Consider the following 14828-nt stretch of genomic DNA (forward strand, 5'->3'; position numbering starts at 1 on the left):
TTTATTAAAAAAAGGATTTGAATATTCAAATGAAGACCAGCTTGACTGATCTTTTGTTTAAGCCCCTCTTCCTGACACTAGTTATTAGTTCAAGAGGGTGAAAAGTTATTTTTTCCCATATTTTCGGTGAATTTCACATTGGATTTACACGGGAAGGGATTTTATTAAACCATTATTTACATTGACTCGTTTCCATTTTGGTTCCCTACAGAAAGTTCAAGCTTGACATTTTTGAACAAACTTCTGTGTTTTTTTGACTTATTAGCTTTTATTATAGATGTGCGATGATGCTTCAGTAAAAATAGGATTTCGAGTCACTGTTTACCGAGATGTAATTGGCTATCTCGTGTAGAGAGGTATTTGGTGTGGGGCTGAACTTTGGGATGGAACAGGAAATTACCGCCTCAGTGCCTCTGCCTAACTGTAGGTAGTAATTCTACAAATAGAAATCTCTGCCTTGCGATAATTACTGTCACACACACTCGCCGAGTGATGCGATATGAATGTGTGAAGCCATTGTACGTAAGGATCAAAATAATGACATGTCGACCCATGAGAGGAAAGGATTAAAAACGAGATGGATTGTTTTTTTTGCATGAGGAGCAGTTCAGTGATGTTGAACAAGTGGAATTCGGTGCAGTGATTCAAAAAAGGACAACTTGCCCTCTGTGTGAGGCGCGTTAAACAAACCAAGTAATAGTGGCAGACTTCCCATTAATTAAGCTTGAAGGATTCAGTTTCAATCCTCCATTTGTTGATGGGGAATTGCATACTTCACAGCCTCTGCCCCTTTGATGGTAGTTTTGGGACCAACAAATTGATTGATGGATAGCTATTTGCATGTATCTTAAAATGCATCTTTTTTTTTTTCTCTCTCCCCATTTTCATTGAAAATAAAGGAATGGAAGTAAGTGTGTTGAGGTGGGGCTGTGTGTGTGTGTGTGTGTGTGTGTGTGTGTGTGTGTGTGGGTGTGGTGGTGGGCTTGTTAAGCAGAATTCATTTTCCACCAGATCATAATGCAATCATAGAGGGCTGCCTTTATTGTGCCAGTCAGCACATGCACACACACAAATACATCTCACTCTGTTTGGCGTTTGATTCTATTATTCCATCTCACTGTGTCCTATTCGAGCATGCACAACAGCCAGACATTCCTATTTATTTATTCCGGGACTTTTATAATCAGCCATATCAAGCATTTGCGGCGCTGCAACGCACTTTCCCTCGTGTCGTACGCGCACGATATCAGTTTAACGCAAAGCATCGCTTTGTTGCCAGCACAACATAAAAAAAAGCCAGCTCGATTACATGTTGGCCTAATGTAAGAAAATTGAAAACCCTCCACAATTCTCACCTTAAGGAAATGACTTTGATTTCCAGGTTCATGGCATTTCATTATTGATGAGGCAAAGTGAATTGGTGGAGGTGGTGTCCAAAGACCTACATTAAGTGCAATATTCAAATTGTCCCCCTCTCTCAGTATGAGCTGTGACCTTCGGGTGCCATGAAAGCCAAGCCTTATAACCAAGGCAGTTAGTTTGCCTAAGGCATATGAGATATAAGCATATGTATATTGATATATTGAGATAGTTCATCCCTCGGCGATGCAGCGGAGCAGGATATATATTTATATCTAGGTGTCCGGTGGACACAGTGCCTATGTCCGCTGATGAGAATGGGTATCTGCTCTGTAGCATGTGGGTGAATTTACTTGAGGTAGTGTATGCAGGGGTTTCAATCTCCCTGCAAACCATTTGAATATAGGCCGCTGATTTATTACCTTATTTGGTCTGTCTTCTGTATGCAAATGCATTAGTGGGGGGCGGCTGGCAGTAAGGTTGAGGGTGGCGGCAGCGCTGGTTCTGGTGGCGGTGGTGATGGGGGGGGCACACTTTGGTTGTATGCATAATGAGATTCCCAGGGTCATCCCTCCGGTGTGTCAGGGACCCATGGTGAAGCAAGCCTCCAGGGGATGTAGAAGAAGATGGGTGGGTTGGGGTGGGAGCTAAGGGGGAGGTTGCAGGGGGAATTGGACCCCGTTAGGGAAAGTCCCCAGTTGCCCTTCCTACCCCACCACTTCCACCACTCTTCACCCCACCCTCATAAACTCCTGGCAGACCCTCAGCCAATCCGTTGCCAGCTCAGTTAGCCCCCACAATGTAACCCAGGCTGCGCTAAGTGCCTGCCGTGGCTCTTGGCTCAGTGGAAGTGCATTAGTCCTCATGACAATGTATGCCCCCCCCCCCCCCCCCCCCCCCGCCAATTATGGATCTGATCTGTGTGTTTAATAATTGCCCTCTTCAGACGCATTCAATTGTGTCCAAATGGGGGTGGAATTGATTTTTTGTAGGATATTAGCCGATTACTTTGAATGCCCCCGTAATTTGAATCGATTTGAATAATGGTTATTCATGTGATCTTTGCCGTTGCTACTGTGCTGCGCCGCAACACGCCCTTCAGGTGTAGCGCACCGCCACTGTGATAAGTACACTGCGCTATATATGCAAGTGTTGACGTGCACACACTATTTGAGATCTAAATAATCAGCATTTAAACAAAAAAATGCATAACACATAACTCCAATTCTGAGTACATACAATGCACTCTAACGGGCTTCTATATTTTTAACCCCGTCAAGGCTCCGGCTCAGCACCCTGAGACTGATTGTTGCACTAAATGCCCAATCAGGTTGTATCAACTGCATATGACAGTCCCCTATAAAACCCTAGCACACCACTCTCCTCCATCTGTGACTAAGCAACGTACACCAAAAAGGGGGCCCGCTGGGCCTGCAATTAGAATGCTGTGCATGTACTCGTAGAACTGCAGCTATGTCCACTAACTACTATTTTATATGTGCCCTGCCCTCTACGGGGCTTCATTATAGGTTAACACCAAAGACGAAGACTGTTAGGTATTGATGTACTTCTGGCTGGACCCCAGCCTTGACCCCTGAAGGTCAGCAAATGACCGGGCAAGAGAAAAAATCAAAAGAGCCTTGTCCCACCGCTTGGTACCACCCATCTAAGGGTTCCAAAGAAACAGAGCTACCACACTAGGTGTCAACCATCATCAGATGGTGCTCCAAGCACCGAATGAGACACCAGTGGCTACTGTATGTCTCTGAGGTGTGACTGTCCAAAGGTAGAAGTTGGAGGACCAGGATGCAGCAGAGTGCATGTGCGAATGCTGCCTCCTGCCCGAGTCGGTGCTGCCATCGACCATGGCTTCCCCAACAATGTCCGAACCAGGGCCCGGGAATCATCTGACACTTCACATCACACTGTCTGAACTCAAGCTTATTTTTAAACAGAGAATTTCTAGTGGGGACATATAGATATTCAAATTACTTTAAGTGAACTACATTATAAAAAAAAATTGCTGTGATTATAAAAAATTATACGTTGATGTATATGTTAGTCTAACTTGGAGTAAGATAACAGAAGTGAAAGATAAAGGTGGATGAAATCAAAGCCTCAACTTGGATTGAATGAATTAAAAGAAAATACAAAAAAGACAGATTGGAGATTACTTACATGGACAGGGGGTCTCTTTTCATTGTTGCTGCCTTAACTGTGAATAAATATATGGTTTTCATTTGTTTGCTTGAATGTGAGGTTTTTTTCAAATGCATAATCCCATTTGATCAGAATGAAAATTTATGAAAAGATGACCCCCACCCCCAGCTCGCTTTTGTTGAGCATATATGCAAAGTGCAGGGCCCAGTGCTCTCATCCGTGGCTGAGTGAACGCTGCCCCGGCCATCATATGTGTCTCAAAGAGAACTGGGGGGGGGACACAGACAGTGATTTACCCCCCCCCCCCCCCCCCCCCATAGATAGACAATAGGCCTGTCTGACACTTAAAATATTAAAGACTGGAATATGCACCGCTACCGTTGATCTTCACTATCAATATTTAACATCCTCTTATGCATGTATGCTGAGTTGTCCAATTTCATTAAGGCCATTTGTCATCCTGGAGGGCACTGGTCTTGAGCCCCGAGGAGCCCAGGGACAAACCGAGGGGGGCTTGTGTCACCAGCACCTATGTGGGGGGAAAGGATCCGCCTTCCTTACAGTATTTACACTGAATACGGGCAACAAAGTAAAGTCTGTTGTTTTGTTCACCGCCACCGGTCCTAGTGTTAATCGGGTGAAGAGTGTTTCAAGTGGCTGAAAAAATGATCCGCAGTGCTGGACGTGGAATTAACAAAATCAAATTATATGAAATATATTTATTTCAGCTGTGGATTTTGAAGATGGCCGCGTGCCACCTCCGAGCAAAAGTACATCTGTAAACACTTTGAACACATCAGCATTTGTTTTTTTCATTTACTCAGAATAACGCTTTGAATGTCATTGTGTGGGTACACGTTCCGTTTTTTTTTTTCATTATGGAGAAAACGTATGCGTCCCTACGACCAAGGTGCGAAAGAAGTATATAACTACAAATTGTACATTCGTCAGATTGTGTCTGCTCTGTGGGCGTCGCTCTTAGCACGTTGACTAAGACAACGCGGCATACACGGAGCCCTATTTGCTCGCCCGTACATTTGGCTCGTGTTTATCACATTTCCCCTAACAATACATCTCGATTCCTAAAGGCACAGAATCTCAAATGTGACATTTTAACAACCCTTATTCCTTTCATGCTGCACCATTTCCTTTTTGCACTTTAGTGTCATTTTCATTCCAAACCTGAATTACCAATTTGTCTTTGTGGCACGGGCAATTTACATGCATCCGTTTCAGGTTTTTTTCCCTTTTTTTTATATGCAAAATGCACTAAAGTGTAGCATTTTTCCCATCACAAGGATATTTTCCTGGGTCTAATTTCATGGTTTTGATGGTGAGTGAGTCTGTCTCAGAGGAACTGTACCTCTTGTTCTCATAGCTCCTGGGTGACGTCTTGATGACAAGTGTCTTTAATATGCATGGAGAATGGCAGGTCCCACATTTTGTCCTCACAGTTTTGCATGTTGAGGGGAAATTGCCCAGCGCCGGGCTGCGGTTACTGTAGGAGACAAATGTCAGTTACCATTCAGAAAGAGATTCTGGCTTTTTATGATTATTGCCTCTGTGTACCACCATTAAAAACAAGAGTGGGGGGAATTGTCCGTGTGGCGTTTCTGGCGGTGTTTCTCGGTGGCTAGGTTCCAGTCGGAAGGGATGCACAGACATTTTCCCTCTTATGAAAGAGGCCCAGTGATCCCTTGCCAAAGCCCAGAGGCCGGTGTCCTACCACGCCGCTGCCATGCCTAAATGGAATCTGAGGGCTCATTTGCTTTCAGAAAAAAAACACATGTTTATCAGATTTGTGAAGACAACAAAGACTTGATGCTCTGCAGAATGCACCGTTTGTTTGATCTTTACAGACTATCAACATCATAGCGCCGCATGACAAAATAAACATCCGCAGATTCTATATTATTTGCTTGCACATCTTAAGCAGTAAGTTGAGAACTGGAGTTGGTGCAGGTGCAGGTGCTTTGTGGGGAAAACGCAATTCAATCTAAAACCACCGAGGGTTGGAATCCAGAGCACATCCTTTCCCCCGTCTGTACACAAATACTAAATATTACTGCCATCAAACAGCCACACAAGTAAATGAGTGTGTGAATGTGAGTGGCAGAATTTGAAGGGACTTATGAACTGGTTGGCTATCAAATGCTTTATCTGAACTGTCTGATTTTTTTGTTGTTTCAAATTTCAGCGCCACCAAAGCTACTGGCAGAGTTTGGATTTTTCATTTACAGCTTCTGGGGGTTTGATGGTAAAGTATCTTCTCTTTTTATTTTGTGAAATATTATCAATATTTTACTTGCTTTTGTATTATTGGCGCTAATTTCGCTACAGCCTCTGTTATACACTATTTCTATAACTTCTGCCACTATCACTTGCTGTATTGTAACAGTTGACACTGATAGACATCTGAACTATTACTACCACCACCACTTTGGGGAATAACACGTTTGTTTTTATTTTATGTAAAGATTACAATTTTTATAAATCTGTTAGCAGATAGTTTTTGTTATCATTTGAATCATGCTGTTTGAATTGTTCTGTTAAAATGTATTGATAAACCTACAGTATGTTCTGTAGAGAACACATTGCACATCAAAAACGCAAAAAGCTATGACTGTATATTTTATTAAACTATATATTAGATCAATTTCTTTAACAAGAGAGAAGAGAGTCACATGAAAAAGGATTCACATGCAGTACAGTGCCACACAGAATACACATGTAAAGTAAAGTGACGTACTATTAAAGTAACTCAAACTTTGCGACGTGTTTATTAACAATAACAATATTTATTTTATTTCAAATAGATGATTTAAAAGTATCACATTTTTACCTGCGTGTTGTACTGTACTTTAATCTGTATGTCGGTGTGATTGGTGCTCATACATTGTATGTCTCTTTGGTTTTATATTCAGTGGCGACGTCTTACTTTTTTCCTGACCGGTCGTGAAATAAGTTTGAATAAAACATGACGGGTGACACCCGTTGACTGAAAGCTGGCAAAAAGATAGATTGATTGACGAAGCTTTTACTTAGGAATACATACTAAATGAAGTTAATTTGATTGGTGGCGGATGTTGCTTTAACGTTTGGTCTTCTTCGTCATGTACGGAATTCACAAAACAACTGAGCTTGTGCTTGTTTTTCTTCCTCCCCTCGGTTCTCCACCACGTCTCATTTCTCACCTAAATGACACTCTGCAAGTCCATCCAAACACACACACACACTTCACATCACGCACACGTACACGCAAAGGAGCAGTCACACACACACACACACACACACACACACACACACACACACACACATCCACACACACACACATGCACACACACACACACACTTTCCCATCTCTTCACTTTCACCACCAACCTCTTGTCTTACACACACACCCACACCCCCTCACACACACCCACACCCACACGCGCACACACACACCTCTGGTGGCCAGATCCGCCACACTTCTTACTGGCGCTAATCAATCTTACAATACATTCATCATCAGCGCCGCACCGCAGGCTCTGTCCTGCTGAGTGAAATCTCATTTAGGCCTCTTTGGATGTTTCACTGCGGAAATACGCAATTACATCACGGACATGGAGGGACCCGGCCTGGCAGGGAGCAGCCACTAACAATTAGACACCAAACAGACCAGGTGTGAACTGTGCTGCGGCACACCACAGAAGAAGAAGAAGAAGAAGAAGAAACCTCTGTATAAAGAATCTATCTATCTATCTATCTATCTATCTATCTATCTATCTATCTATCTATCCATCCATCCATCAACACAGACCTCTAGTACTTATTGGCGGTGGTGCAGGAAATATTCAGATCTCTAAAGTAAAAGTAGATGTACCGCAGTGTAAAAAAAAATCATGAAATAAAAGTCTGGCAGTCATCAATCATATTAGCTAAATGAACACTACAGTAAAGGCAGGGAAAAAAAATAATGATTCTTGTGGATGCATTGCAAAATATCTAAGCTTAATTTTATAGCATTTGATTCTGACTAATCTATATACTGTTGGTTGTTTATTCTGAAACATTCTATAGTCTGATAAGTGTGTATTTCGTGCGTATGAGCCTTCAAAGTAACGAGCATCTGTAGCTATAGAATACATGTGGTGTAAATGTAGTCGACTATAAACTATAAGTTTGCTAAGAAAAGTATAGGCACCTGAAAAAACTCCTCACATGCACTTGAGTGCAATGTGCATTTCTTATCTATGTGACATGTCCTAAATCGTCAAAGTATAAATCTCTGTCAAATTAGCAAACCGCTCGCCTGGCGACGAAGGGCTCACCGCAGTGTGTGACAAACACACACACAACCTGATCCCACGTTACTGTACCTCAGAATTGACAGCGCACCATATTCTTACAGCTTAAACACTTCTTCTCGTGCACTGAGCAGCAGCAGCAGCAGCAGCAGGCACCCGCGGTGAAACATTGGCATATGGAGTTTATCAATACCGTGCACCTTGAAGGAGTAAGGGGCTTTGCTGGAGGAGGGAGTTTTACATGATCTGACAGCTTCCTATCAATTATCCAAAGTCACAACATTCATCTTCAATACGAGAAGAGGTATCACTCTTTTGTCTTTGTCCACCATCTTTGATTCTTTTTAAGTATTTGTGCGTGAGCTCTCCCCCCCTCCCCTATAATGTCATGATATTGTATATCCTTTCATTCCATAAAACATATTTGAGGGAGGAATAATCTTTGAATAATATAGTGTTAGTGGTGGTGCGCAAAATGACAGTCAGCACAGCCGCTATAGGCAGTGGAAAGAAACACAGGATTGTGCGCTAATTATCATTTTTCACTCAGCTATTTCAGGGAAAATTTAATGGATGGATTGTATTTACATTTTCACAATGGTCGTGATAAAGCTGCATTGTGTAACGTAACAGTGGACGACAAGGTCTGTTTGATTTCTGACAATCAGGTAACCAGTGTCCTTCAGATGGGTTTTGTGTGTGCATTACTCCCTGTCTTATACCGACTGTCTATTCATGTGTGTGTGTGCGCGCGCGTGTGAGAATGTATGCATGACATACACACGGGCAACTCTAACATTTGATTGTGAATAAGCATGCAAAGCAGACATCTTTACCATGCAGGCGTGTGCATGTGCGTGTGTGTGCGTGTGTGTGTGTGTGTGCGTGCGTGTGTGTGCGTGTGTGTGTGTGCGTACGTGTGTGTGTGCAGGGGTTCACAGGCCCGGGCTTTGACATTCACGCTACACCACCTACGCACTGGGGTCCCATCTCAGGGTCATTTACATATCTTTGAAAGACAGATTGGAAAGAAAGAGAAAGGAGGGAACAGAGGTGTGGAGGAAGAGAGTGGAGAGATAGAGGGGGGGGAGATAGATGGAGAGAAAGAGAGTGATGGATAGAGTGCGAAAGAGAGGAAAAGAAAGAAAGACCAAGCCCGAAGATTACATTCCCCCCATCTACAAAATGAGGGGAAAAGGCAGGGTGTGTAGGGGCCTACTGGGAGGATCCTTATTCATATTTGTGTGTGAATTGTTTATCACGGTGACAGAAGCGTGCCAGGGCTGAGATAAAGGCAGCGCTCCATCACGGGGCTGTGACAGCGGGAGGACACGCCACGCACTCACCGCAGCAGCCCCAGAAATATTATTAATAGATGCTGACTTGATTTGCCACGATTGCAGCGTCTTGGCACCGCTTGATTGTGGCCTGTGAAGTTCCGTCCAAAGGGGAAGCTATTTTTCATGAAGTGACAGAAGTCTTCGCGATTTCTATCGCCCCCCCCCCACCCCACACAGCCGCACCACCTCCCTCCCTCCTTCCTTTCCCCACACCCCCGCCCCCTCCCTTTACCCCCCCTCCCGCCTTCCTCCCCTCAGTTGAACAGTTGCATCTCTTTCCAAGGAGCTGATATGCAAGGCTGCTTATTATGAGAGCGGTGTCAGATTTAGAGAGAAAAAGCCAAGCAGGGAGTATAGGAGAAATAGTCGCTGCTTTGATGGGATGGCCTGTGAGATGGCCTGTAGATGTGTGTGTGTGTGTGTGTGTGTGTGTGAGAGGCAGTGCAAGCACGCATAAACTTCAGTAGTTTCAGGCAATATCACAGGTTTAAGACTATTGGAAGATGTGTTATCACATTTGCACATACATAAATGCATAAGTTTGCATAAAGCTGGTAAAGCTGGTGTGTATTTTTGGGGGGGATACACACGTCATGAGCAGTTATTGCGTTGCACACATTAAAAAGCCACCTTCCTCGCAGAGAGACTCGGAGGAAGGCAGGGCAATTGACAGTACAGAGCAGGAAGCTCCACATCCTTTCCATATTGACAACATGTGATGTTTCCCCCCTTTAACACGTCCACCCTCATTGGACGCAGTATCCCGTCGCATTGTGGGAGGTTTTGCTTTCACTTTTCCACTCCATTTAAAGCACACGCACATACACGCACACGCACACACACGCACACACACACACACACACACACACACACACACACACACACACACACACACACACACACACACACACACACACACACACACACACACACACACACGGGTGTATACTCCTGCAGCCATGAGAGGGCATTGCAGTCCCAGATGTATGAATAAACTTAATAAGCTTTGTGCTTAGCTCAACTTACAGTACACACACACACACACACACACGCACACACTGCCTTTGACAAATGGCTTTGTGACTCTGATTTCAATTCCAATCCTTGGCCACCAACAAGTTTCACGGGCCTCCACCTCTGCGAGTCAAAGCTTCACAACATGCGAGGGATCCGTGAGGATATCTGACAGTGAATATATGGAGACAGCAAACTTTGTATTGGACAGCGTCGCCCCGCACCGCAGACGAGCCTCGCCGAGTGCGGAGTTGAAACCTGGCGAGTTGCAATTGAGATCCAGACATCTGTCGACCGCCGTCGCAACGGCAGGGTTCGCCCTCACCCCTTCTGACCTTGTTTGCTCACAGACTTATCAAAACGACCATGAGATCAGAACACGGTGGAGTTTCTCAGGTCTCTCTCTGTCGCTCACACCTGCACCTTGCGACCGCAGGCTCTGTCCTCATTGGCGTGGAGACGGGAAGGAGCTGCGGTCACACACAGTCACACACACACACACACACACACACACACACACACACACACACACACACACACAAAAACATATATGTGCTGGTAGGGGCCTAACCTCATACAGGATGTGCGCTTGTCTCCGCACAGCCCTTATCTTGGTGTGCTGCACTGCTACTGCAGCCCAGAGGCCACAGTGTGGGTGCGACACCTGCCAGGGAGAGGGAGGGAGGGAGGGACAGAGCGGGGGAGAGAGGGAACAGGAACAACAGAACAAACTGAGAGATGAGGAGAATGAGATAACTCCTCACCTTTAACTTTTACGAGTCTGCACATTCGTGGTTTGAGTTCCGAGTCTTGAGTCTTGCAGACCGAAAGATGAAGCTGGATTTGTCTCGGGTGACAACACATACAATCCAGCCGTTGCACCGGTTGCCACCCGTGTCGCCCTGACCATGATTCATCCCAGCTGCCGACTCATGCACACACAGAAACACTTTCGCCTCGCCATATTCCACACGTGCGTGCGTTACTTCGAAAAGCTGCAGGAGATCTTATTCAGTCCCCTGACAAATACTCAGTGTTCAGGGATGGGCTGACAAATTAATTCCAATAATATTCAAATACAGTGGCGGCGGCGGCAGCAGGTCATCTTTATTCAGCATTATGCTTTTCTGCGCTGAACATTGTTTATTCAATCTGCGCCCGTGCCGGCCCGCCGTCTACTTTGGAGTGCTCGCTTTTTCGAGTAATTTATTTCTGATATTGCTCTATTTTCCTTAGACACAGGGAAATTTTCACACTGGCCTCATAATATTACACCACCCCTAATGGAATCACGGTGCCGCCAACCCCTACCCCCCACCCCCCACCCGCAATTTGAATAAACGCATTCAATTAAATCAAAACCTGGAATACTGTAGCTTTTAATTGAAAGGGAATTATCCTCTATATGATTTCAGAAACGATCTCTGGGGAGGTAGTGGTGCTTTTCAACAACTCACCAATTAGACACTTGTCTCTTAAATGGAAACTACCTCCAAAGAAAATACCCCGCATTAGGGCTTAATGATTTGGGCACTTACCAATTACGGTAGCGATGAATTTCTTTTCTCGTTAAAACAAGACATCATTTTATGGATTCATAAAAGCCGCTGTTCTGTACACTGTTGACGACGGAGGAACACCGGGGGGAGGGGGGCCTGGAAGTTGCAGCGTATATTCTGTTACATGTTATCTATTTAATAGCTATTATTCTTGTCAGGAAGAGAGTTTGTGTGTCAAAAGAAGGAGTTTTTATTGGCTTCATCTAAAAACTAGTGGTTGAGATTCCATTCATTCTCTGGAGGCGGATCACAAATCTGTCGGCCCCTATGTTCCATTTTCACATCAAATCTTGCACTGCTGTGATCAAAATTGTATCCATTCAGTACAGCCATAATATTGACAAAAGAGGGCAGCAGGCTGCTACTGAATGACCAGTCAGACCCTGTGTGTGTGTGTGTGTGTGTGTGTGTGTGTGTGTGTGTTCGTGTGTGTGTGTGTGTGTGTGTGTGTGTGGGAAAAGAGGGGAAACTTGGCCGCGGAGGATCTGGGCCTTGCGCTCCCTGCAGAGGGCCCTGCCTGTCTGCGCGTCGTCTGCCTGCTCGGCTGCCTGTCTGCGTGAGTGACTGCGAGATTGGTTTATTTTAGTTCATCATCTCCCTCATCAATCTTTCACATGGGACTGGGTCAGCAAAGATGACAAAAAAGTCAAGCGTTTATGTGGTCTCGCGTTTTTCTGGCAGCGACTCGGTGTGAGTAAACACAAAAGACTCGCTCTTCCCTTTCTTCGTCACACCCCACCACCGGCGCCCCCCCCCGTCACCCGCTCCCACTTTCTCTTTCCCCCTCCTGCCCTCCCCATCACACGCCCTCCACTCACCCCTTTCCAGAGATATATGAAGTCAATGTGTGGATCTGGTTGGCTTTGTGAACTAGGTGCCAGACCACATCTGAGGAGCTGTGCTGAGGGAGCAGATTGCGTGGTGACGTCTTTCTCCCCTCTCCCTGTTCTTTCTCTCTCCTCCTTTCTCTTTCCCCCTCCTCGTGAGGTGTTGGAATTTCGCCGCTGACTGACATGTTTCTCCTCTCTTCCATGCGTCGAACTCTTTCTCTGTAACCACTAGAAAAAGAGGAGAAAAGAAAAAAAACTTTACTGGCCCTGCAACATGTCCACTGCAGATTAATTCCCATTCATGTTTTCTGCTGACTGGCTACCGTAGCCTGTGTGGGTGGGGGCAGATTATGGGCCCGCGGAGTGACGACGGCCCACCGACAGTTCTAATCGAGAACAAGATGCAGGAAAAGATGAAAAAAAAGAAAAAAAAAGAAAAAGCAAATGGATGGATGAGCGCGGAAAAAGAGGAGTCTCCAAGTTGGCCTTTTGAATTCAAACACATGTCAGATGTTGTAAAGACTTGTCAAATTGCAAAGGGGGAAAAAAAAACAGGGGCAGGGGGGAATGAAGCGCTGGGACACACTGGTTAGCGAGTGCTATTAGTGAAACCTGAGCCGGACACATCTCACTGGCCCATGTGAAAATTACTGAAAATAGAAACCATGTTGAGAACCTCTTCAGTGCAATATCTAATAGAACAAATCCCCCCGCGCCTCCGCATGTTTACCACAAAAGGACTTCAATGGAATGATATAGGTGATATTAACTCTTAATGACCTTTTCTGACCTGAACAATGACGGCGATTAAATGGCCCCAAAGTCAGAGTGACTTTTTTGCGGGGTGAACTCTATTTGGGTATAAAGATAGTGAAGGCACGTCACTGTGGACTATGTAGAAATGATTATATTTCATCAACGTAAAAAAAAAAAAGCACACGCACGTGTATCTTCATATCTGTTTCTGGGTATTTTATGGCTCCCAAAGGACAAGGAGATTATTTTCTCAATATATCAGTTTGGTCTATAAAAATATTGGCATTATTTTTGCTTTAAAGACTCAAATGATTCATTGACTATCAAAATGGCTGTGCCTGTCAAATAAGCAAATGAACCAAGACCTGTCAAAGTACATTAAATGTCTAAAGATGGTTAAAAATGTACAACCTATGTAGCTACTTCACAGACGGTTAAATACACTCGACAACAATTTGCAGCACAGCTAATAATTTCATGAGAGTGAATTTTATTTGTTTTGATGATCAAATGCCATTTATTGCATTATCACTCATTGCATTTTGAACTTGTTGAATTCGCTGTAACCGTATGTTGTAGATGATTGGAAGTATCGCTACAAAGCATCTCTCATGTTGGTGTGAGGTTTCTGTACATGGTCCCTGAATGTCACGAAAACCAAACTGACGTACTGAACTTTTTTACTTCTGCATCCCTCATGGTGTCTCATCTCGTTTCAGCCGGACTTTCCGTTTGTGACATGGGAAGAGACGCCAGAGAAATGTTGACTCAAAGGTTATGAACAAACACCAAACAAAACTTTTTTTGGGGGGGAGGGGAAACTGCTGGAAACTCAAGACTGCGAAGACGCAACTCTCCAGGATAAAGTGACTCACCGAACAAACTGTTCGGCCACAGACGTGATCTGCTCCGTTCCCAAAGCGGCCCGTACGGTGCAGTGCAGCGCACACAGCACACGGGCGCAGGGTCGGGCCGGCGCACATGAGGGGGAGACGCTTTGAAAAATAAGCCCTCATTTGGGCAGAGTGGATTCAGATGGCTTGGCTGCAGCTCAAAGGCGAGCAGCTCTCTGGGTCAGCTTATTATTTCAATGGATGCAAGGCGCTGATGTTCTCAAGTGTGGTGCACTTCAATCAGGCGGCCCAACGGCTCGGCACATGGGTCAAGGCTGCAGTCGCATCCGTCGCATCCGAGGGGCGAACCGAGGCTCGTCCTGCGGTGGTTCGGACTGGGGTTCAGGTCCCGGTGCTGTTGTCCCCCGAGTGTCCCGTACGAGAAGAACTGGGCTCCTGCGGAAAAAAAAAAAAAAGGAGAAAAAAAGTGTGCAGTAAATTGAATTCGGCTGTGGCAAAGGGAATCCCAGACCTGACCACGAAAAAAAAAAAAAAAAAGAACAAGCAGAAGAAAAGAAAAATTACTCAAAGATGCCAAGTTTTTTTGCAGGGAGTGAGGGAGAGAAAAGACAGATGTTTAATTTCCTTCAGTGTGCGAGCGGCAGGGCCGAGAGGTGTGGATTCGGGT

The 14828-nt window shown here is 44.9% G+C and overlaps 2 long non-coding RNA genes across 3 annotated transcripts in view; one reads left to right on the top strand and one right to left on the bottom strand.

Moving 5' to 3' along the window:
* Positions 1–3847: 3847 nt before the first annotated feature.
* On the top strand, positions 3848–6536 carry LOC118290591. The gene is made up of 2 exons (XR_004786456.2): positions 3848–5624; positions 5717–6536. It is a non-coding gene; the product is annotated as an uncharacterized LOC118290591 (long non-coding RNA).
* Positions 6537–12537: 6001 nt separating this feature from the next.
* Positions 12538–14828, bottom strand: part of LOC118290592 — a 53436-nt gene continuing 51145 nt past the window's right edge. The window contains exons 4-5 of one of the 2 annotated variants that reach the window (XR_004786457.2): positions 14183–14596; positions 12538–12779 (exon numbers count right to left, since the gene is read on the bottom strand). This is a non-coding gene — a long non-coding RNA (uncharacterized LOC118290592). Of the gene's footprint in view, positions 12780–13710; positions 14597–14828 lie in introns of those variants that run through there. The other variant, XR_007030125.1, reaches the window with a different exon arrangement.

Source organism: Scophthalmus maximus, chromosome 18 (assembly GCF_022379125.1).
Source record: "Scophthalmus maximus strain ysfricsl-2021 chromosome 18, ASM2237912v1, whole genome shotgun sequence".
In the NCBI taxonomy this organism is placed as follows: domain Eukaryota; kingdom Metazoa; phylum Chordata; class Actinopteri; order Pleuronectiformes; family Scophthalmidae; genus Scophthalmus; species Scophthalmus maximus.